Source organism: Ovis aries, chromosome 2 (assembly GCF_016772045.2).
Source record: "Ovis aries strain OAR_USU_Benz2616 breed Rambouillet chromosome 2, ARS-UI_Ramb_v3.0, whole genome shotgun sequence".
In the NCBI taxonomy this organism is placed as follows: Eukaryota; Metazoa; Chordata; class Mammalia; order Artiodactyla; family Bovidae; genus Ovis; species Ovis aries.
Window position 1 is genome coordinate 45,529,878 of NC_056055.1, and position 23,213 is coordinate 45,553,090.

A 23,213-nucleotide genomic window follows, 5' to 3' on the forward strand; every position below is an offset into this window, starting at 1 on the left:
ACAACTGGCATCTGGTAAATAGAGGCCAGGGATGTTGCTAAATTTCCTGCAATACATGGGACTGCAGCTTATAATAAAGAATTCTCTAGCCCGAGAAATTCAACTGCAATTTTCAAAAGCAAAAAGACGGGGTTCAAAGCAGTTAAGTAGCTTCCCTAAGGCCTTACAGCTAGCAGTCCATGGCCAGGGACAGTACAGTCCACATCAGTGTGATCTGAAAGCCTGTGATCTTTTGACTACAAAATGCCCCTATTCAAAAGCAGTGACCCACCAGGTCCTATCTCCTGGCAGAACAAACGTCATCATTTCTCTAGGCAAGCAAACACGGATCTGCGCCGCCAGCTGGGGAGCCGGGTAGCAGCTGCTGTGGTGCAGACTTTTCCCACAGGGTGCTCTAGGGAATCACAGAGCTATGAACCCCTGCTTCTTCCCTCCAGACTTCAGGGCTGTCATCTGAATAGCTATGTATGCACATGTGTTAACACAAGTTCATGTACCTGACGCACAGAGAAGCCAAACAACCTGAGACGTTGGAGTCTGGAGCAGAGAAAGGTTTATTGCAAGGCCATACAGGGAGACAGGCTTCCCTGGTGGCTCAGCATTAAAGAATCTGAGTGCAATACAGGAGATAAAGGATTTGATTCAGAACCAGGAAGATGCCATAGGGAAGGGAATGACAGCCGACTCCAGTATTCTTGCAGGATTCAGCCCTTTGTGAGCTGTGGTCCTTTGTCTAGAATTGACCATTTGTCTCCCCAGAACAACCAGGTAGGGAGGAGAAATTGAAGCTGAAACAGGCTGTCTCCTTGGAAAAGTCTTCTAGAGGAAACTGTTGAACCCACATCCATCTCTGGACCTCCTGGGTTCGATCCCTGGGTCGGGAAGATCCCCTGGAGAAGGAAATGGCAACCTACTCCAGTAATCTTGCCTGGAGAAACCTATGGACCTCTGTGCTTGGTGGGCTACAGTCCATGGGGTGGCAAAGAGTTGGATATGACTGAAGCATTTGTATATGCTCACACGCATGCATGCAAGGAGATGGATGGCTCATGCCCTAAAAAGCCTCGAGCTTCCAGAAGGTTTCAGCAAATCATTTTTAAAAGCCAGGTGGAGGTGGGGTGGGGAGTCACAGGGTGCTCAATCAGCTTGTGCACAGTTCTCTGATTGACTGATTGCGAGGGTGATGTCACGGGGCTTAGCATTTTCTGTCCTTAGGCTCCAGGAGGCCTGGGGCTATGTGCTCATGGTTATCAAGCAGTTCCTCTGTTTGGGGGGAGGGCAGCAGGTCACATCTGCAAAACAACTCAGGAAATGTGCATCAAATACTATTATCTAGGTATTTCCCAGAGGAGCTAAAGCCTAGGATAAGGGGGAAGGTCTGTCTGGGGCAGGCCCCATAGGGTCCTACTCAACTCAAGCAGGACCCTTCTGAGTGCTGCGTGAGGGCACTGCCATGAAGCCCACAGTCACCAGAAGGACTGCAGGCCCTGGTGGGAACAGAGTGTGTCTTTCATGGAAGGGCAGGCCTAGAGTAGGTCCTGGAAGGCCTGGTGGTGGGATTTCAGTACTCAGGAGAGTATTGCTGTCCTAATTAGGGAGAAACAAGCTTGATTCTGGGTTCAGGTCAGGAGGGGCTGGGCCTGTAGTTTGATGGGCAGGTGATAGAGTTAGATCATAAGGAAAGCCCTTCCGGTCCACTGATTATTTTCTCTTTTTTTCTCCTATATAAGAGACTTACTTTTGCTCTGCTTCCTCTAATGACTTTCTCCACAGTCCTAACAACCATCTTGTTAACCGTTACCTTAAAAACTGTTGAAAGACTGTCTTTGCTGAGTTACTGAGAACAGCCATTCTGCCATCACAGCCACCTGGTCCCTAAGCAGTGGTTGGAGAGAATGCATAAGCCAAGTACGAGCCACAGACCCTAGAAGCAGACTTGACTGGTTGGGATGGAATTCAGTGTAGGGAGGAAACAGAGGAAAAGCCTGGAAGGCACTTGAGAGCTGTCTTCTGGAGCCTTGAATGCCAGGCTGACAGCCAAGAGGGAGGTGAAGATTGAGTCTCTGGAACTGTTGCAGGAAGGGGGACTCCTTCCAAGGTCCAAGAGTGGGCTCTTGTCTAACACTAAGAAATGAATTATCCAGGGAGACACATGTGCTGACAAAGCAAAAGATTTTATTGGGAAAGGGCGCCCGGGCAGAGAGCAGCAGAGTAAGTGAACCCAGAACTGCTCTGCCACGTGGCTCACAGTCTCAGATTTTATAGTGATGGGGTTAGTTTCCAGGTCATCTCTGGTCAATCACTCTGACTCAGGGTCCTTCCTGGTGGTGCGTGCATCTCTCAGGCAAGATGGATCCCAGCTAGGAGGATTCTGGGAGGTTGGAAGGACATAGGGACTGGCATCTCCTCTCTCCTTTTTTGGCTGAATTCTTCTAGTTGGTGGTAGCTTTTAGTTCCATGTTCCTTACCTGAACCTCCTGTTGCAAGATAACTCGGGCGAGAAGTTACTATGATGCCTGGCCCAGGTGGATGGTTTCAGTGTTTCCCCTAACAGAACTAGCTGGTTCTGGGAGGAATGGGAGGGTGCAAAGCTGTCTGTCTAGAGTGATGCAGCTGACAGTGTTTGAGATTAGGAGCCCGCCTCCCCCTTCCTCCCAGCCTGCTCTGCAGAGGATACCAGTCCTCCTGATACTTCTTGAAATCACATGAACACAGTGGACTCCTCAGCTATTAGAGGGGGAGGGCTGTTCCCCATTCAGGCAGCGCTATCCTTTGCGTCAAGTGTCCCCGCTGCTAATAGGACCAGGGATCTGAACACATGTACACGTGCCTCCCTGCCTGTGGCAGCAGGGAGGAGGAATTATCCCGAAGAATGTCAATGAATGGATGTGGACAATGAGGTTCAGTAAATGAGCGAGCTGGAAAGGGCCTTTCATGAGGCCCAAGTGACAATGGAACTCCCAAGGAAGAGTGCCAGCGGGAACAGTGTCCACAACCAGAAAATTAGAGAGGACTTTTATGCCTGACAAAACAGGACTGGAGAAAGAGCCCAAGTCCTGGCAATTAGCGCTATTACTGGGTAGATTAAAGCAAGAAGAAGGGCACAGGCCGGCTGTAGGATGCTCTAAGATCACAACCAATTCTTCCAAAGAAAGAACTGAGAACAGGAGGGAAATCCACCCTCATATTTTCTCTGATGAAACTCAGAATGGAGGTGGGATGCCTAAAGGAATGAGAGCATCTTCACTCCTGCCTTGATAGGAGGGTGGTCCATGCCTCCTCTGGCTCCCCTCAGTAGTAATTGTACATCTTGGGATGGAACCTGTGTCAGGAGAAGGAAGTTCAGGGCCTATGACAGCAATTTCTGAGGCAAAAAGCTAGATAATTAGCCATTTAAAAAAATATTTATATATTTTAGAGGTGAATAAGTACCTGGGTTTTTTTGTTTGTTTGTTTGTTTGTTTGTTTTGCAGCATGCAGGATCTTTAGGTGTGGCATGTCAACTCTTAGTTGCTGCCTGTGGTGTCTAGTTCCCTAACCAGGGATCAGACCCAGCCCCCTGCATTGCAAAGGGAGAGTCTTAGCTACTGGACCACCTGGGAAGTCCCTAAAACAAAATATTTATTTCCTTATTTGGCTGCACCAGGTCTTGGTGGCACGTGGCATCTTTGATCTTTGTTACAGCATGCGGAATCTTTAATTGTAGCATGTGGGATCTAGTTCCCTGACCAAGGATCAAACCCGGGGCCCTGCATTGGGAATGCAGAGTCTTATCGTTCTCTGGACCGCCAGAGAAGTCTGGGAAATCTGCCATTTTATACACCAACCCATTAACATCTCTTCTTCCAACCTCTTTGAGCCTCTTTGGCTCCCTCCCTCCTTCCCTGTTGGCTCAGATGGTAAAGAATCTGCCTACAATGCAGGAGCCCCAGGTGTGATCCCTGGGTCTGAAAGATCCCTTGGAGAAGGGAATGGCAACTCAACTCAAGTATTCTTGCTGGGAGAATTCCATGGACAGAGGAGCCTGGTGGGCTACAGTCTATGGGGTAACAAATAGTCGGACATGACTGAGCAGCTGACACTTTCACTTTCCCTCTTTTCTTTAAGAGTCATATAGCTGAGTCTATGGAGACAAAGACAGCAGTGTTAGTCTTCAAGAAGCCCAAAGATTAGGGCACAATTTAAGTAAAGAATAAAGGACTTAAAGAGAAAGAAGGAAAACCATGCAGAGCTTCCTCCAGGCCCCCCGTTGTGAAATGACCCACAAAGGAGCAAGGGAGACACAGGAGCACTTCCCGGAGGAGGTAATATTTGAGAGGGACCTTGAAGAGGGGGTTAGCACAGGCTGAAGGCTGGGGTCACAGGGGCAAGTGGTGAAAGAGTTTCTAGGCTGAGCCAACAGCCTGAGCAAAGCCCTGGGTGTAGGATGTCCTGAGAGGTGTCTGGAGGAAATGGTGAGCAGTCAGTGGAGGGTGAAGGGCGGAACGGAGCTGGAAAGGCAGGGGCTGGGAATAGGTCGTGTAGAATCACGAGTGTCCTGGCAGTGCAAGTCTCTGAGGGAGGAAATTAGGACAGTTGTTGCCAAGGGGGAGAGGCTGTAAAGAATCTCAACCTGAAGCATTCAGGTCTGTTTTAGAAATGAAACTTAAGCTGCTAGAATGGGAAAGATCCATTTGCACTAAGAGAGTTCTAAGGTAGGAAGCTCATTCATTCATTCATTGAACTTTTTGAAAACATGTTATTAAAAAAATTCTTTTAATGCATTGAAGTATATTTGATTTATAAGGCTGTGTCAGTTTCAGGTATACAATAAAGTGATTCAATCATGTCATATGTGTATATATTCTTTTTTCAGACTATTTTCCCTTATAGGTTATTACAAAATACTGAGTATAGTTCCCTGTGCTCTACAGTAGGTATTTGTTGGTTATCTGTTTTATGTATATATTCACTGAACATTTATTGAGCTCCACCTGTGTGCCAGGCACTGTGCTCAATGATACAGTGATGACACATTCCAAGAGACTCACAGTCAGTGGGGCTGTTTCTACCCGTCTTTGCTAAGGCAGCAGAACCCTCCTGGTTGATGGAGGGGCTCTCTTACTGCTCTCTTCCCTCCAGCCCCAGAATCTCCAAACTCTGTGCGAAACCAGGATTAGCAGTAGACACAGATGGCCCTGACACATCCTGTTGCTTGGGACCTTGTGTGAGATTCTTGGCTCTTCAGTGGGGAGAAGTGAAGTGAAGTGAAGTCGCTCAGCCGTGTCCAACTCTTTGCGACCCCATGGGCTGTAGCCTACCAGGCTCCTCTGTCCATGGGATTTTCCAGGCAAGAGTACTGGAGTGGGGTGCCATTTCCTTCTCCAGGGGATCTTCCCAGCCCAGGGATCAAACCCAGGTCTCCTGCATTGTAGGCAGATGCTTTACCCTCTGAGCCACCAGGAAAGCCCAAGAGGAAAATGATGCTTTTAGGAGTTTGCCATTCCAAGGCTCCTGGGGTTTTTTTAGTGCTCTTCCCTCTTCCCTTTGACCCAATGACTTTCAAGAATAAAACCCCCAGGTAAAAGCCTTGTTCTTAAACCATTCTTTTCTTGGTTTTGTCCTGTTAAAACACCACTTTGGTATACTTACCTTCACTTCTGATGGCCAGTATTGGAAGTACCTTTACTGAAGTTATCCACTCTTCAGGTCATTGTATTTTTTTTTTTCTTTTTGGTCACACCACTTGAGGCATGTGGGATCTTGCTTTCCTGACCAAGGATCAAACCTGCACCCCCTGCACTGGAAGCATGAAGTCTTAACCACTGGACTTCCGGGGAAGTCCAAGTCATTTTGTGTTTTAAAACAAATAAAACAAGTATCTTCAAGGATTCTATAATTTATTTTATCTTTTAATTTAAAAATTGTTTTCATTTGGGGGGTTTTAAAGATTCATTTGACTTTATTCTTTATTTTTTACTCTTAAATGTTTTGGGTTTTGGCAGTGGGGGAGAGAGTAGTAGCTGCTAGCTCTTCAGATGTCTGTTGCTATTGAAGTGTGCCCCTGTCCCTGAAAGCTTCATTTCTGCAGGCTGCATGGTTTCTCCTGCCATGCTAAGATACACTCAACCACACACCTCCTTTCTGCTAAGCCCTGACTTCTTTTAGTTAATAACAGCTCACCCGGCCTGTGACAGCTGCACAAAAGAAATCAGATCTCCATAAGCAGCAGCTCTGATATAATCTCTGCATTCATCTCCACTGCTGTTTCTGCAGTGGACCCTCCTTCCTCAGCTCCCTCCCCCTCCCCATCACTGCATTTACATCACAATGAGGCCCCACCTTCACCCAGCATCTTTGTCTGGTCCTCCCTCTGCTGCTGCACCCTGGACCAACTGGCATTCCCAGTCTTACTCCTGCCCTCTCCATCGTCTCCTTTCCACGCTCTTCCCCCTTCTGAGAGTTCCCCTCAGCCTTTTGGACCCTCCCCCTCTCAGATCCTCTGGACCTCCTCCTCATCTTCCTTTCTTCCTCCCTCAGGTCCCTCCTCCACTTGCTGCTTCTCTGTCTCTCTGAGGTCTGTTGGAATGTTGGGCATGAGGGCTAACCCATATGCTTGATTCTCCCCTTTCTTTCTCCTTCAAATGTAACAATTCACCCATCCCGTCCACATACATTTTTTTTTGCCAGTCCCCACCCCAGTTCATGACTCAGCCCTCCCTGTAGATGCTTCCCTCCAGGAGCCCAAGATCACAGCCCTGAGAGGCACTGAGGCAGCTATCCTTCCTTGGTTTCCTGTCACATTACCCCAGACAGCAGCCACCCAGTGGGAGGCCAAGTGGCAGGTCAGGGTGTGGCCGGGACTAATCCCACCCTCCAGACTAGATGAGAACACCAACTCATCTCAGTTTTACTGGGACTTTCCAGCTTCCCTGGTGGCTCAGAGGTTGAAGCGTCTGCCTGCACTGTGGGAGACCTGGGTTTGATCCCTGGGTCGGGAAGATCCCCTGGAGAAGGAAATGGCAACCCACTCCAGTATTCTTGCCTGGAGAATCCCATGGATGGAGGAGCCTGGCGGGCTACAGTCCACGGGGTCGCAAAGAGTCGGACACGACTGAGCGACTTCACTTTCTGGGTTTTAGTGCCGCAGTCTGACCTCCCAGGGAAGTTCCAAGCACAACAGGATGGGTGGTCACTCTGTGAGTCCCACAGTCTTCACAAATGGAGTTCAGAGTGCAGGTGACTTAGAGAAACCTGATGCCAATAGGAACACTGAATTTAACGCACACACTTAGGCCTAGCAGGTCAAGACACTCCGATGCACCCACCAGACACTCAAGACGTGGTGCCACTGAGATGGTAGTGCCACCCAAAAGAGCCTTCTCTGGAGTGTGGCCAAGCGAGGATGGTCCCAGCTGTGTTCCAGACTGCCCTAGTGTGTTCCAGGGAGCCCCTCAGGGTCGGGCTTAGGATGAAAATGTTTATAAACACCACTGTGAAATGTTTTGTGGTGTTGCAGCTGACAGAATCCATGCACTGAAATAGAATATGGTTTTTATTTTATTTATGTATTTGTCTGCACCACGTCTCAGTTGTGGCATGAAGGCTCCTAGCTGAGGCATGCAGGATCTAGTTCCATAACCAGGGATCGTACCCTGGCCCCTGCTTTGGGAGCACAGTGTCTTACCACTGGACCACCAGGGAAGTCCCTAGAATGGAGAACCATTCAGAAAATGTTTATAAAGCTCTGGATCAGGCACAATGCTAGGAGTTAAGAATATAGCATTGAACGAAACATAAAGTCTGTTAAGAAAGAGACATGAATGAAGAGGACCTGCATTGTGGGGTGATTGAAGCCCTGTTAGGAATATGGACACATTGAGGACATGCAGGAAGGCCTCAGACCGGAAGTCCTATCTCAGCAAAGTCCTGGGTACTTGGGTATAGGGAGCAGTGTGGGAAAACTTGGATGAAGGTCATTGGACAATACTATACGTTTCCAAAACTCAAATCCATAGAAAATGGATGGAGGGGAGGGAAGGAAGGGCCTGGTGCTATATAATATGAAGATACAAGATAAATAGTTCTGATCACAAAGGTCTTCTCTACTACTTTGGACTTTATTTAAACTTTGGGCAATAGGGAATCCTTGGGAAAGCTTGGAAAAGTGCAAAATATAGGCCTACCAATATCCCAAGGGAAATATAATGGAAACAGACTAAGATAATGCTGTGGATTTGGAGGGAAATGATGGTTTTGAGGAAAATCAATAATAAAAATAGGATTGAGATGTCCCTGGTGGTCCAGGTGGCTAAGACCCTGAGCTCCCAATGCAGGGGGCCCGGGTTCAGTCCCTGGTCAGGGAGCTAGATCCAACATGCCACAACTAAAAGTTTGCATGCCGCAGCTAAAGATCCCACCTGGATGTTTTTAAGTTTAAAAAAAAATAAGGTAACACATGGTGACTGCTCAGATACAAGATGAAAGGAGAAGAAGGGATCAAGGGTTCCTGTCTTGGTCAGATTTCTCAGAATTAGAGGTCTGGCTGGGTTGTACCATTCTTCAAGCCTAGCAACTCAGAAGGAGGGACCTGTTGGGGGGAGGCGGGTAACGGCAGGGAGGAGAGAGTGGCGAGTTCCATTTTGGACACGTTAGTTTCAGATGCATTGGCCCATCCCAGTGAAGGTGAGCAGTTGGATGTTCCAAATCAGGAGCTTGGGAGAGATGTTTGGGCTGCAGACCTGAATCCAAAAATCATGGTGTGGGTGCAGCTGAAACCATGTAAAAGACAGGCCAACCAGGAGCAGAGAACAGGGTCCACTGCGGACCCCTGAAGAGCCATCAGCTTTTCAGGATGAAAGGAATAAAAGTGACAGACAGAGGGAGTAGCCAAAGGTGATAGAAAAGTCAAGAGATACAATATCATCTGAGTGACTGAGCACAGCAAGTAAAGGAAATAGTGCTCCCAAAAGGATGGAGTTAAAAAACAATATGGAGTGACTGGGAGGTCAAGTCTGATAACTATTGAAAAGTATCAGCTGGATGAGCAACCTCCCTGGAGAGAAATTCTAGTGGATTGGGAGGGACAGAAGCCAAGCTTTTGTGGACTAAACCCGAGTGGGAAGGAGCAAGTGGAAAAAGTGAGGATAACCTTCTTTCTCAAAAAGCTTGGCTGGGGACCTCCTTCATGGTCCAGTGGCTAAGACTCAACACTCCCAATGCAAGGGGCCTGGGTTCAATCCCTGGTCAGGGAACTAGATCCCATGTGCTGCAGCTAAAGAATCCACGTGCCACAGCTAAAAGAGCTCACATGTTGCATAGAAGATGGAAGATGCTGTGTGCTACAAATACGACCTGGTGCAACCATAGAAATAAATGTTTTCACAAAAGAAACAGCAGCAGCTGGCTGTGCACAGGAGGAAGGATGATGATTTGGGGAGGGAAAATGGAGTTCAGATGTTGCTTTGGAGTTGGCAGACTTCGGCATGTTTAAGTGCTCTTTGTTAAGAATAACAGAAAGCAAGAATGTGAAGAAATAGAAGAAAAGGACATGGTTCTTAGAGGCGGACCTCTGAGATGGTTGGAGTTGGTGGCATCATAGCAGGGCTGGAAGGATTAGCCTGATGTAAGTTCACTGACAGGCACAGATAGGCAAGAATCACGTCAATTGCATGTAAGTTTAGGAGTTGAAGAACTTGATGGAGTTTCCTCCCAGTGCTTGTAGAGATGAACCTGCCTGCAGGGAGTAAAATGCAGAAGTGGGTACAGGGCTTGGAGTAGAGAAGCTTTAATAGATTTGACTTGAGAAGCTCTAAAGGCAGAAGTTACAGAACAGGCTTGCTAGGAGATCTTGATTCTTTGGTGTGTCCCTGAGAATCTGGGCTCAAAAGGCATTTACTATCTGGTTGACAAAAGTACTGCCCAAAAGTACAAAGTCTGCTGAGCAGGAGAAACCAGGGAGGAGTGGACCTGAGAGAGAGAGTGTGTGTGTGTGTGTGTGTATCTGAACTTCAGATAGGAAGAAGCCCCATGAGCAAAGGCATGGAGGCTGCAAAATTTTGAGGGCATCAGGGATGCTGGCGAGGAGGTCACTCTCAATGTCAGATGCACCCCTGAGTGTCAATGACCCTGAGCCCCGATCAGTTGGGAAGCGCTATAACGGGAGGTAAAGAGAGAAGGGAGACTGTACAGGGCCTTGAAGGCAAACGACATTTGTCACTTCCTGACACAATTCTCCATGTCAGTAAAGGCAGACTCTGTCTGCTCATCGCTGTATCTACAGGGTCCTGATGATGACTGCACATAAGTGCTCGCCAAACACTTGGGAATGTGGGACAAAGACGCGGGTGCTCCCAGCAGTTCACCCCTGTCGCAGCATCTGCTGACACGCTGGGAAGTGTCGTGCACCCACCGGGTGGATCCATCCTGCCTTCTCCTTGCCTGCCCCATGACAAGGCTGTCCGAGGCAGTCGATGAGCTCTGGCCCATGACCAGCAGTCCTGGCTTCTCGAATCAGTTCTTCTAGCTGAGACCAAGGAGTGTATTAGTCACTCAGTTATGTCCGACTCTCTGGTCCCCATGGACTGTTGCCCGCCAGGCTTCCCTGTCCATGGGATTCTCCAGGCAAGAACACTGGAGTGGGTTCCCATTCCCTTCTCCAGGAAATCTTCCCAACCCAGGGATCGAACCCAGGTCTCCCACATTGCGGCCAGATTCTTTGCCATCTGAGCCACCAAGATTGTTGTAAGGACAGATGAGATCAGGACCCAATTCAAAGGAGCTTGAAGTATCAGGGGCCATAGCTTCCTGCAGACCACTGTATGCAAAGCACCTGGTAAGTGGTCCATTTAGCTGGGACTCTGCTTCCTAGCTGCTTCCCTTTCCTTGTCCCTTATGTAGTCAACAAAAGTTCAAGTGACTAAGAGAAGGGGACGGGAAGTCAAGAGATGTCAGATTTCCTGCTTGACATCCTTACCCCTGGTCTGGCCCTCATGAGAATAAATAATGGTTGATACGTAAACACATCCTAGTTTATGTCGGTTGTCGTAGTATATTTAATACTAGTGATCCCATTAACTTTTTTTGTCGTTGTTATCTGTTTTATTTGTTCATTTATTTTTAAAATTTTTAATTGGAGGATGATTGCTTTAGAATGTTGTGTTGGTTTCCGCTGTACAACAATGAGTTATAAGTATAGATATAGCCCCTCCCTCTTGAGCCTCTTGAAGCAGGTAGGAAGCAGAGTCCCAGCTAAATGGACCACTTACCAGGTGCTTTGCCCCCCACTTAGGGGGTGGCCAAGAGCCAGCCTTGTGGGATCCCTGGGCTTTGAAGAGAGGTTAACTATCTCCCTGTCAGGGCCAGTGTGGGCCAGGGGCTCCAAACAGATAGGGGGGGGTGCTTGATGCTCACCAAAGTCTGCTATTCTGGCTCCTAGTTCACTGCCAGGAACGTGCCCTGGAGGAGGAAGAAGCAGAAGGTTGAGAGATCAGGACAGAGCTGATGCAGAAGTCAAAACTCCCCAGCCAGAGACAGCAGATGCTCTGAAGAAAGGATTAACTCAGGACCTGTAGAGACTCGTCAGAAATGTCAGAAATGATCAGGGTTTGGGGAGGTTCCCCTGCTATGCACAGAGATCTCAACAGACAGGCCATTCCTTTGAGCCCACAAAGAACACTCAGATGCCCACAGACAACTCCAAATACTGAGGGGTACATTCCCTAAAGAAGCAGGTTAAGCTCTTCAAGCTCCTCTAGGTCATTTCCAGCATCCAGAACAAGGGTTTCCTCAATTCCAATTCCTTTCTGAGTTCTGAAACTTACCAGATGCCCACCCCTACTCCCACTCCATGCATAAACTCACACATACTGAATATACTCAGTGCTGTGTGTGCTAAGTCACTTCAGTCATGTCCGACTGTTTGCAACCCCATGGACTGTTACCCACCAGGCTCCTCTGTCCATGGGATTCTCCAGGCAAGAATGCTAGAGTGGGTGGCCATGCCTCCTCTAGGGGATCTTCCCAACCCAGGGATCGAACCTGGGTGTCTTACATCTCCTGCATTGGCAAGTGGGTTCTTTGCCACTAGTGGCACCTGGGGAAGCCCGTGTACTGAATACACTCGGTGGGTATAAAAGCCAGTCAGTGGTGGGGATGAGGGGAGAGGTGAGGAGGGAAGGGTGGCTTCTTTAGAACAAACGCTCCCCTCCCGCATCGACCCTCCATCCTCCTCTCACACCTGCCAGCCTTCTGGAAGACTCAGCGTCTTTTGTTGTAAGATCTCCCTCTTTTATTCCTGAGGCAGAGCTCTCCGAGGGTGTCGTGGGTGGTCAAGAGCTTTCTGCTCTGTATGTGCATGATTGACTGTGTCTGACTCTTTTGCAGTTCCATGGACTGTAGCCCACCAGGCTCCTCTGTCTATGGATTTTCCCAGTGGGATACTGGAGTGGATTGTCTTTTCCTCCTCCAGGGGATCTTCCCAACCCAGGAATTGAACCCATATCTCCTGCATTGGCAGGGCAGATTCTTTGCCACTGAGCCCCCAGAGAAGTCCTTGTCACAGCGCTGCACCAGCCAAATTTACAAGTTCCAGTTTGCCATTGATTTTTCTCGGAGAGATACCACTTATTACCTGCCCTCAGCCCCTGTTTATGGCTGATGGTGACACATCGCGGGTTGCTGGGATGTGGGGTGGGGAACTTCATCTCATCTTGAGTTTGGATCCTTTGATCTGAGTTTTTTGTTTTTTGTTTTGTGCTGGGTCTTCATTGTAACACCACAGGCTTTCTCTAGTTGCGGGAGGTGGGCTTAGTTGCCCTGCAACATGTGGGATTCTAGTTCCCCGACCAGGGATTGAACCTGTATCCCTTGCACTGGAAGGTGGCTTCTTAACCACAGGACTACCAGGGAAGTCCCTAATCTGAATATTTTTAAATCAGTACCTCTCAGTACAGAATGATATTTTCATTCTTGCCCTTCCTTCTCTTGATAGAGAAAGCTGGAAGTGAGAATCAAGCCATCTGGGGAGTTAGGAGGCCAGGCTTTTAGCCCCAGCTCTGCACTTGCATTGCTGTATTTCCTTGGACAAGTCACCCCACCACTCTGGCCTCTTATTGTGAAGCATTGAAGCAATACCTCTAGTCTCTAAAAGCTTTTCTTCATTCTGTGATCTGGTACCAACTTGTTTCTTGTCCTACCAATTTCCCTGGGGCCCCCACTGTCTTAGGATAGACCTCATGCACAGGTGGAGTGGTTAGGTAGGTATATCTATGATGCCCCGGAAGGGGCCTCAAGCCCATTTCCTGCTCAAATGGCGCCTCTAGTGAGAGGCTCCCTGCATTTCCCTCTCCCTGGCTCCTGGGATGAAATGGAATGTGAGGTCACTCCCTTGCTGATTTCCTCAGAACCCAGGAACCTGGTCTGGAGAGTGAAGGAGGACCACAGTGTGGAGCTGGGCCAGGGGAAGGAAGGGTCATGATTCCGGAGAGGTGGAGCCACAAAGGCATTCCACAGTGTCAGAGATCCTGAGGGAACTCGAGACATCTCCCACTCAACTTAAGATGCTGGGTCATCTGATTTGCCAAAGACTAACCAGGTTCCAGGGCTTCCCAGGTGGCTCAGTAGTAAAGAATCCACCTGTAATGCAGGAGACTACGTGCAATGAGGAAGACTCAGTTTTGATCCCTGAGTCGGGAAGATACCCAGGAGAAGGAAATGGCAACCTACTCCAGCATTCTTGCCTGGCAAGTCCCATGGAAAAAGGAGCCTGGCAAGCTACAATCCATGGGGTTGCAAAAGCACTGAACAGAACTTAGCAAGTAAAGAACAGCAACCAGGTACCAACTTTGGCACATGGACCAGGGGTGTCACGTAGCTAACAGTGTGTCCCCGCTGCCCTTTCCCAAGCCCATGATCCAAGTGGCTAATTTAACACAGATTTGTCCATACTGAACCTGAAACTGACCTCAGTATCCTTTAGACAGTCACCAAGATGGGAGATAGGGCTTCCCTGGTGGCTCAGACGGTAAAGAATCTGCCTGCAATGCAGGAGACATAAGAGACTCAGGTTTGATCCCCAAGTCGGGAACATCCCCTGGAGGAGGGCATGTCACTCCAATATTCATTCCTGGAGAATCCCATGGTCAGAGGACCCTGGCAGGCTACAGTCCATGGGGTCCCAAAGAGTCAGACACAACTAACACTTTGGAGATGATAAATAGGTCAAACCTAAGTTTGAATGCCTGTCCAAGACCCTGTTGGTTCTGACACAGACCTAGTACCTTCAAATTTACCCTTCTAGGAGGTACCCACTTGGTCTGTACTCTAGGCTGGCAAGGGTTTGGCAGACAGGGGGACCCATCTGTTCCTTGCGTTCAGGCCTCCAAAGCCCAACTGGTCCTGGGTTTTTAATCTCTGACCAGAGAGGACGGGAAGGAGTCTAGCCAGATTCCCAGCCCTCCTGGATGTCTCATGTCTCCTCTACTTAAGATCTGGTTCTTTACATGCCGCCCCCTTGACCAAGAGGAAAAGCGGCTCCCCTCAACCACACTGCCCAGCTCATGGGGCCCTGGGGCTCGGTGGGACCCGGGTCATGGATGTGCCTGAGGCTCGCCTTCTGCTCCCTCACGTGAGAGCAGCCACTGCACGAGCAGCTGTGGGGTTAAATTTGCATGAGCTTTGCATGTAACTGTGGCTTTATTTTTGGAAGGGAGAAGGGCAGGTTGGGATTGGTGGGTAATCTGGTTCCTGGGGAGAACCGTCAATCAGCACTGCTAAGACACAAGCTGCCCACCGGGACGGAGGAAGGCTCAGCTGCAGCGCCCCAGCCTGCACACAAAAGGCGGCGGGGCAGAATGGCTTTTGATTCCTCCCCGGCAGTGGGAAGGAGAATTGCTTCCGATTGTTCACCCCAATGGTGTGACTCAGCCTGCCAGCGATTTTTCTTTCACTCTTTGCCTTTCCACAGAACCCGAGTACACTTAATTGAGAGCTGCGTGGGCCCCTGCTCCCCCTCAACCTCTCGTCTCGCTGCCCACGCTCGCCACCCCCTCCCTCCTTCATCCTCGCCTCTCTTTCATTCATCCATTCACTCAAAAAAAAAAAAAAAAATGTAGTGTGCTTTGCACATGGAGCCCTCCAGGCAAGAATAAACCAAGTGAGTGCTGGGAGGTTTGCAGATTGGGCTGAGATGATTAACCAGCTCCCTGGCTCACCCCTGCCCCAGCCCTGGCCCCAGCCTCTGCCCGACCTTCCTTTAGGAGTGACAAATGGGAGGAGAGGTCAAGGACAGGAATACTAGCACTGGAATTCCAGATAAGGAAAGCTGAATCAGGCAACATGCTGTGGGGAGGGGCAGAGGGGCCAGGGGGAGAGGCATCTTAAAAGGGGAGTCAATTAATCCTGGGCACGTGCCCCATTTAGCCCCTAGAGACCTCTGCTGGGGAGCTGGCTGGGAGCCCTCCCACCAGCCTGGTGCAGCCAGCAACTGCCGCCCCCCTCCCCCACCGCCCCGCCCCCCCACCGCCGCCACCTCCCAGCCCCAGCTGGCAGATGCCACGAGACTGCTCTCACATCCTTGCAAGCCCCAGCTGCCCTTCTGGAGGCTGAGAGGAAGGTCTGGTGGCTGCCAGTTCCCCAGGACAGCAGCCCGCCGCCACAGGGAGATAGCAGGAGATGGGGGTGGGGGTGGGAGGTGGAAGGAGGGGGGGTGCTGTAGTCCTTCCCTACAAATTTGCCCTTTGAACTTAAAGATTCAGGAGGATGTAGTTCCAGCATCTTTCCATACTGCTTTATAATTCCACAAACACTCGGTTTAGATTCATCCTGTGTGTACTGTTTTTACTGCGGTCAAGCATTTTCATAAATGTGGTTTCATTTAATCCTGACGGTTGCTCTGTGAGGTGCGGGAATCAGCTGTGCTTATCTAACAGGAAAATAGAGATGCTGAAAGGTTCACTCTTCTGCCAGAAGACAAAACAGACCCATCACTCTGTGATTCTCTGTTGAGGGCCTAACACAATAATGCAAGTAGAACAGGCTCCACGGATGGGATCTGATAAATGTGTATTTATCATATATGAGGTTCTCTCCTGTGGACCCACAACCCGAAGGGGCAGGCAAGTCATAGCAGATGGGGCCAGACAGTGACCTGGTTGCTGGTGTCTGAGGGCTGGGGATGGGGTGGAGGGGTGTGGAGTGCAGAACCAGGATTAGCGCTCCGAGTACCTGACTTCTCAGCAAGTGTCTGTCCATTATGGAGCTCCCCACAGAGCGTGGCATGTCTGCAGGCTGTGAGGCTGCCAGCACCACGCGAAGCAGGGGGTAAGAATATAAGGGAAGGACAATGCCAGAAACGGGGTGACCTGACAGCTCAGACTGCATCTTCTGCCAGGGTGTCTGGAGGGTAGGGAGGGGGACAGTAGCTCAGCTTGTGCATGGATGCTAAGTCACTTCAGTTCTGTCTGACATTTTGTGACTATAGTCCTCCAGGCTCCTCTGTCTATGGGATTCTCCAGGCAAAACTACCGGAGTGGACTGCCTTGTCCTCTTCCAGGGGATCTTTGCCACAAAGGGATTGAACCCACATCTCTTATGTCTCCCGCATTGGCAAGTGGGTTCTTTACCACTAGTGCCACCCAGGAAGCCCGTCTTAGCTCAGACTGCTAGAACACAGTAGCCACAGCCTGGGGGAGTTAAACAATGGACATTTACTTCTCATAGTTCTGGAGGCTGGAATGTCCCAGATGAAGGCATTGGCAGATCCTGTCTCTGGTGAGACCTCTCTGCTTAGCTTATAGATGGCTTTTTTTTTTTTCTTTAGATGGCTGACTTTTTACTGTGTCCTCACGTTGGGTGTGGTGGAGGACAAGGGGATGGGAAAGAGACAAAAAACAGGTACTCTCTCATCTTTTCTTATAAGGGCACTAATCCCATCATAAAGACCCCACCCACATGTTCATCTAAAACTAATTACCTCCCAAAGCCATCACTTTTGGCTTCAACATGAATTTTAGTGGGATTCAGACATTCATAAGAGCTTCCCAGGTGGCTTTTGTGGTAAAGAGCCCACCTGCCAATGCAAGAGATGCAAGAGACCCATGTTTGATCCTTGGGTCAGGAAGATCCCCTGGAGAAGGAAATGGCAACCCACTCCTGTATTCTTGCCTGGACAATCCCATGGACAGAGGAGCCTGGTGGGCTGCAGTCTATGGGATCACAAAGAATTGGACATGACTGAAGCAACTTAGCATACATGCACGCAAGCATTCACAGCAGACAATTATCTCACTCCTATATAAGAGAAAAAATTTAAAATTTATCATATGCTGGAGTCAGAGGGCTGGCTTTAATCCAGTAAACTCCTGCTGGTTTGTCTTGCATCTTTAGTTAAACTAGTGCTACCTTTTAAATTCTCTTTAAGTGTCTCTGTCTTTCTTTCAACTCAACCATTGAAAACAGATACTCTGCTTTTTCTTGGGTTGGTCAAAAAGTTCATATTGCAGAAGAACCTGGATGAACTTTTTGGGCAACCCAGTATTTCTTTGTTTTGGCCCTAGGTTTGAACAGGACTGGGAGGTCAAAGAGAGAGTAAATTTCCTTCTTCCCAAGGTGACCAGTTGACTCCAGTGAAGTCCAAAATATGGAAGTTTGGGTTGAAACCAGACTTGGATTCTAGTTTTATAGACTTGGCTTCCAGTCTGCATATGTGGGAACCCAGCTGAAGTCACCTATCCTCCCCACTGAGCTTGGCCAGTAAAGCCTGAGCTCTCTGTGAGCCCTCTGTGAGATTTCGTTGAAAATATGTATTGTGTTCTCAGCACTGTTCACCATACCATGTGAGATACAAGGAAGCTTTGGGGTGCCATCCCAGCCTTTAAAGAAGTTTAAAGACCCTTCGCTTCTGAAAAACTCAGTAATGCAAGAGCTGTCTGCAGGCTGTGTAGGCTGAGTGCCAAGTGAGCTGAGTAGCAGCTCTGGGCCCAGAGTTGGGGGCTTCCTGTGGTCAGTGGGGCCTCTCACAGTAGAGAGAAAAGAGCCAGGTCTGGAAACCAAGTCTTCCTTTCAAAGGAAGCTGAGGTTGGGACTTCCCTGGTGGTTCAGGGCTGAAGACTCCATGCTCCTAATGCAGAGTACATGGGTTTGATCCTTGGGTAGGGAACTAAGATCCTGCATGCTGCATGTTGCAGCCTTAAAAAAAAATTAAAGGAAAAAGAAAAGGAAGCTGAGGTTTCACAAGCACATTCAAGTTCTTTGTGAGAGGACTTGTCCCCTCCTTTTCAGCACCCAATGCTTGCACGTGGTGTACCCTGAGCACCATGTGGGTGAATAATAGTGAGTGTGAAGTTTGCTAAGTCCCACAGATGGAAGTGAACATAAGAACGCAAAGGTGTGGTTCCCAAGATTAGCAATTGTCCTGGGCTGGTGATGCAGGCAGAGCTCCAGTCCCAGCCCAGCAGCCACCAGCTATTCCAGCTATTCCTGGAGGCCAGCCAGCCCTGCCACCCACGGCTGGGGCCCATGCAGAGCCTGCAGCAGCTTCCTCTGCCTTCTCCGGCACTGAATCCACGAGCTGGGCATCTCTGAATGAAGCATGCCACCCTCCCACAGGACAGAATCTCATTTGTATCAGGCAGTCTTACATACGCGCACACACACACATGCACACACACACACACACACACACACTCCATACCTCCTCCTTACACACGCAGCCCACATAAAGCAGGAACTGCCCACCCTTCATCTGGAAAATGGATTCCAATTGGTCCTGTGCTCTGGATAGAATGGAAAGGATATTAGTTTCAGGTCCGGAAGTTGTGACGTGACCTGGGCGAGTCCCTTCCCTGCTCTGGGACTTCCATGTCACCTTTGGGCGGTGAAGGAATTGGGGTAAATGTCCCATGTGGCTCCAGAGTCTGGGATTTGATCAGGGAAGATGCTGCCCTTGGCATCCAGGCTGCCTCTGAGCGAGGAAGAGCAGCGGAGGACCTGTGTATTTGGCCAAGGCTCCTCCAGGTCCCTCTCTCCCTCCTCTGCTGTGTTGGTGACACTCTCTTGTTAATAACAGGGGGTGTGCCCCTCCCCCACCCCAGGGTAACACTCCAAGTGTGATTTGGAGGCGCTCCTCCCAGCTCCTCCCACTCTTGGCGCCCTCCTCTGATGTTTTGGCCCATAAGGGTCTCAGATGCTTCCTCTCCTCCAGGATTTCAACTTAAGGGGGTGGGGAGTGGCTTTAAAAACTAAATAGCTTCCAAGACTCAGAGAAAAATGAACCTTAGAAAAATTCCCACACATATGGAGAAGTAATCACCTAACAGAGGGTTCTTGTAATGAAATGCGAATATCTGAGCACTGGTGAAGGACATGTGAGGATCACCGCCCCCACAGGCAAGGTGAGAGCAGGTTGCCATGCCCTTCTCCAGGGGATCTTCCTGACCCAGAGATCGAACCCGGGTCTCCTGCATTGCAGGCAGATTCTTTACCATCTGAGCCACCTAGAAACCCAAAGGAAAGATACAAATGGATCCCGAGTGTAAAGCATTGAATAAAGCAACCAAGGTTACAGAGTGCTTGCTACACACAACAGGATATGATTTCTTTTAGCTTCACTAGGCACTTGGGCTTCAGTAGTCGTGGTGCACTGGTTTAATTGCTCCGTGACATGTGGGATCTTCGTTCCACCACCAGGGATTGAACTGTCACTCCCTGCATTGGAAGGCAGATTCTTAACCACTGGGCCACCAGCTAAGTCCCAGGATAACATTTCTATAAAGTAAAAATCAAAGCAGTACATAGACATATTCTCATATGTGAAGAATGCATTTGATGATAAACAAATGTACCCACAAAAGTCACGATAAGGATTCCCCCTGGGGAGGGAGAGATGGTGCAGGAAAAAGGAGCAAGGAAAGGGGATTTCCACTTGGAGCTGTTTTATTTCCGAAACAGATAGGACAACATTTTTACGGTTGTCAGTTCTGCATGAGTTACTTACGTGATTTTTATAGGATTTCAGTATTTTAAAAATCAATTAGAATTGAATAGAAAAAAGCTTTAATAATGGCCCATCAGGAACTAGAGTAAGCTTTGGTGAAAATCTTGCCTGAGGGAGCATTATTCATCCCCTGGTAGGTAGGTAGGTTGCTGCCCACTACAAATAGCCTTTTACCTTATGACCTCCTTTGAAGTAGGTCTGAGCTATGTCCAAGTCACGGGATCCTGAGTGTAGGAGGTGGGGGGCTGCACTGAGGTGACACACAGTCCTTTTAGTTCACTTCCTCCCCTGTTTCCACAGAGAAGCAGGGAGTCATTAGTTAAGTCAGTGATCCAAGGCAAAGTATTCATTCTGGCTTCCCTGGTGGCTCAGATGGTAAAGAATCTGCCTGCAATGCTGGAGACCTGAGTTCAGTCCCTGGGTCAGGAAGATCCCCTGGAGAAGGGCATGGCAACCCCCTCCAGTATTTTTGCCTGGAGAATTCCATGGACAGAGGAGCCTGAAGAGCTATAGTCCACAGGGTCACAAAGAGTTAGCCATGACTCAGCGACTACCCCTTTACCTGGAACTCCAAAGCTCGTGTTTGATCCCCCAGAGCAGGATGTATTCATGTTTTTAAACTAGGTCCATCGAGGGGTGTTTGGGGTCAAGGAATTCTAAGACATGATAGTCAAAATGTTGGAGTGCGGGGGATTGGGGGTAGGAGGTGACATTTTTGTGAGGAGGGTGTGGATAGCTCTCAGGAGATCTTAGGAGATTAAATTCTCAGATCTCAGAGAAGAGCTGAACTGAATCCAGCCCCTCGTGTTCTGGTTGGAAACTGAGCCCAGCTTTGCACCAGCTAAGGGGAGGATTGTTACATCTTGCAGCCCAGTCTCTGTCTACACCCCAGTTCATGGGTGCTGTGCGAGACAAGCCATCATGCTGAGACTTCTGTGTCCAGGCCAGGGTCTGTACTGGGGGTGCAGCTCCATGGTGCTTCTCAAATAAACCCTATTGTATAATAGAATATCTTAGAGAACTGTCCTGGATGCAGTGAGAAATCATACAATAACCAGCGTTGGTGATTTTTCTGGTGTATTCTAAGCTCTCACTTCCTTTCATGATAAAGCCCTGTGACAGGGCAAATGTGGTTACTTCCATTTTACAAGTGAGAAAACGGAGGCACAGAGCTTAAACCACTTAACTCAAAGTCACACCACAAAAGTGGCAGACTTGAGGCTCTCAATCTGTTTTCTTTCTGTTCCTCTAAATCCAGGTTTCTCAACCTTGGTACTATTGAGGGTTCAGGTCAGATAATTCTTTGTTCCAAGAGTTCTGTGCTCTGGCCACCGGATGCCCATGGCACCCCTGGTTATGGCAGTCGAAGAAGTCTTGCCTTCAGATCTTGCCAGGCCGCCACCCTGGAGACCCCTCTGCTCTAAACCCCTAAGCCCACTCCTGCGTCAGAGCCTAGGGGCCATTCTACCGAAACCTTCATCAGCCTGGCTCTTCCTGAATCCCATCTTCTCCAAGATCTTCCCTGGACGCTGCAACTAAAGTAGAGAACACGCACACACGCACATGCACACACACACGTGCACACACATGCTCGCACATGCACACGCGTGCACACACACATGCACACACGTGCACACACGCGCGCACATGTGCACACTCACACACACACAACTGACTTTTGTCTCTGGCTTTTCTTCTTTTCCTTCTATACATTTTCTCCTCTCCTTCCTTCCTCACCCTCTTCCACCTGCACTTTGCGTAGTACTTGGCCTTTGTCAGATGAGGAAGAAATATTGTTGAATTAGTGACCCAGTGAACCCTACACAGGAACCCCATCAGGTCAGCCCACAGGTGAGATTACTTGGTGCTCACTGAGGACACACCCCATGGAGTGTGTTCTGGTGTGGGTGCCCTCCCCTTCTCCATGGGTGCTGGAGAATTCCTCAGGGTTCAGTGAGGGCTCCCCCTGCTCCATCAGCAGCAGCACTGCCCAGTGGATGCCCCGGATGGAGGCAGACAAAGAGGGCAGGCAAGAGGGCAGCTGTGTATCCTCACTTTCCCTAGGCAGGAAGTCTGGGTTTGGTGTGGACAAAGATCCATATAGTCAAGGCTATGGTTTTTCCTGAGTCATTTATGGATGTGGGTGTTGGAGCATAAAGAAGGTTGATAGCCAAAGAATCGATGCTTTTGAACTATGGTCCTGGAGAAGACTTGAGAGTTCCTTGGATAGCAAGGAGATGAAAGCAGTCAATCCTAAAGAAAATCAATCCTGAATATTTATCGGAAGGACTGAAGCTCTAATACTTTGGCCACCTGATGTGAAGAATAGACTCTTTGGAAAAGACCCTGATGCAGAGAAAGATTGAAGGCAGGAGAAGGGGTGACAGGGAACGAGGTGGTTGGATGGCATCACTGACTCAGTGGACATGAGTTTGAGCAGGCTCTGGGACACAGTGAAGGACGGGGAAGTCTGGCAAGCTGTAGTCCGTGGGATCGCAGAGTCCACACAACATAGTAACTGAACAACAACAAAAGGCCATAGCTGCTTCTCCCCTTGGTGTGAGATGAGGGGGGGATGCAGTAATATTTCTCACCTTCCTGAGTCCTGACAGACTCCTTTTCATGTTTGTGTCTCTAGCTCCATATTCCAGAAAGGGAGGAATGTGTCACCCTGGCGTGAGCCCTGGTTAAAAGAGTACAAGATGGATGGGGAGGGAGCAGCTGCCGTGGGAGTAGCAGCAGCTCAGAGTCCAGGGCTTCCAGGTCCTTGCCGCTCCTGGTGTAGCAGCCATCCTCGGTGGGGAAGGTCACGTAGCAGGGTGGGGGTGGTGGTGCTGGCACTTCTAGAGGCAAGTCCCTTCAGTTCCCTGGGGCCAGATTCTGAGACATGTATCCTAGGGGCTCCTTTACCGCCACCTATTCTTGGCTGTCCTTCTCTTTCCTCGTCAAGTCTAATGCTTGCTGGATCTCTTTTGTAACGTCCATGCAGGTCACAGAGCTCACGTAATTGAGCCCAGCCTGAGGAGCCGTGGCTCCTTTCCCTTTCCAGTCCTTCTTGCCTCTTCCTTTCCCCTTCTGCAGTCTCCAAGATCTGTGTGGTTGCTCACTTTCATCCCATACACACACTCTCGGCCAGTGAGGATTTCTTTCCCAGGAAGAAAAATGTGCCCTTCCCCTTGCCTGCCTGAGGGCAGAGACAATGAGTCTGGTAGGGGGTGGGTGGGAAGACCCAAGATTTGGG

General features: G+C 49.3%; 1 protein-coding gene across 3 annotated transcripts in view; it reads left to right on the forward strand.

Annotated features, from left to right (window-relative positions):
* Positions 1-23,213, forward strand: part of LZTS1 (leucine zipper tumor suppressor 1) — a 68,368-nt gene that overhangs the window by 28,390 nt on the left and 16,765 nt on the right. The window contains exon 2 of one of the 3 annotated variants that reach the window (XM_042243179.1): positions 16,799-16,872. The exons of the other annotated variants lie outside the window; for them this stretch is intronic. The gene's annotated coding sequence lies outside the window, so the exon portion shown is untranslated. The remainder of the gene's footprint in view (positions 1-16,798; positions 16,873-23,213) is intronic. 3 annotated transcript variants of the gene reach the window in all.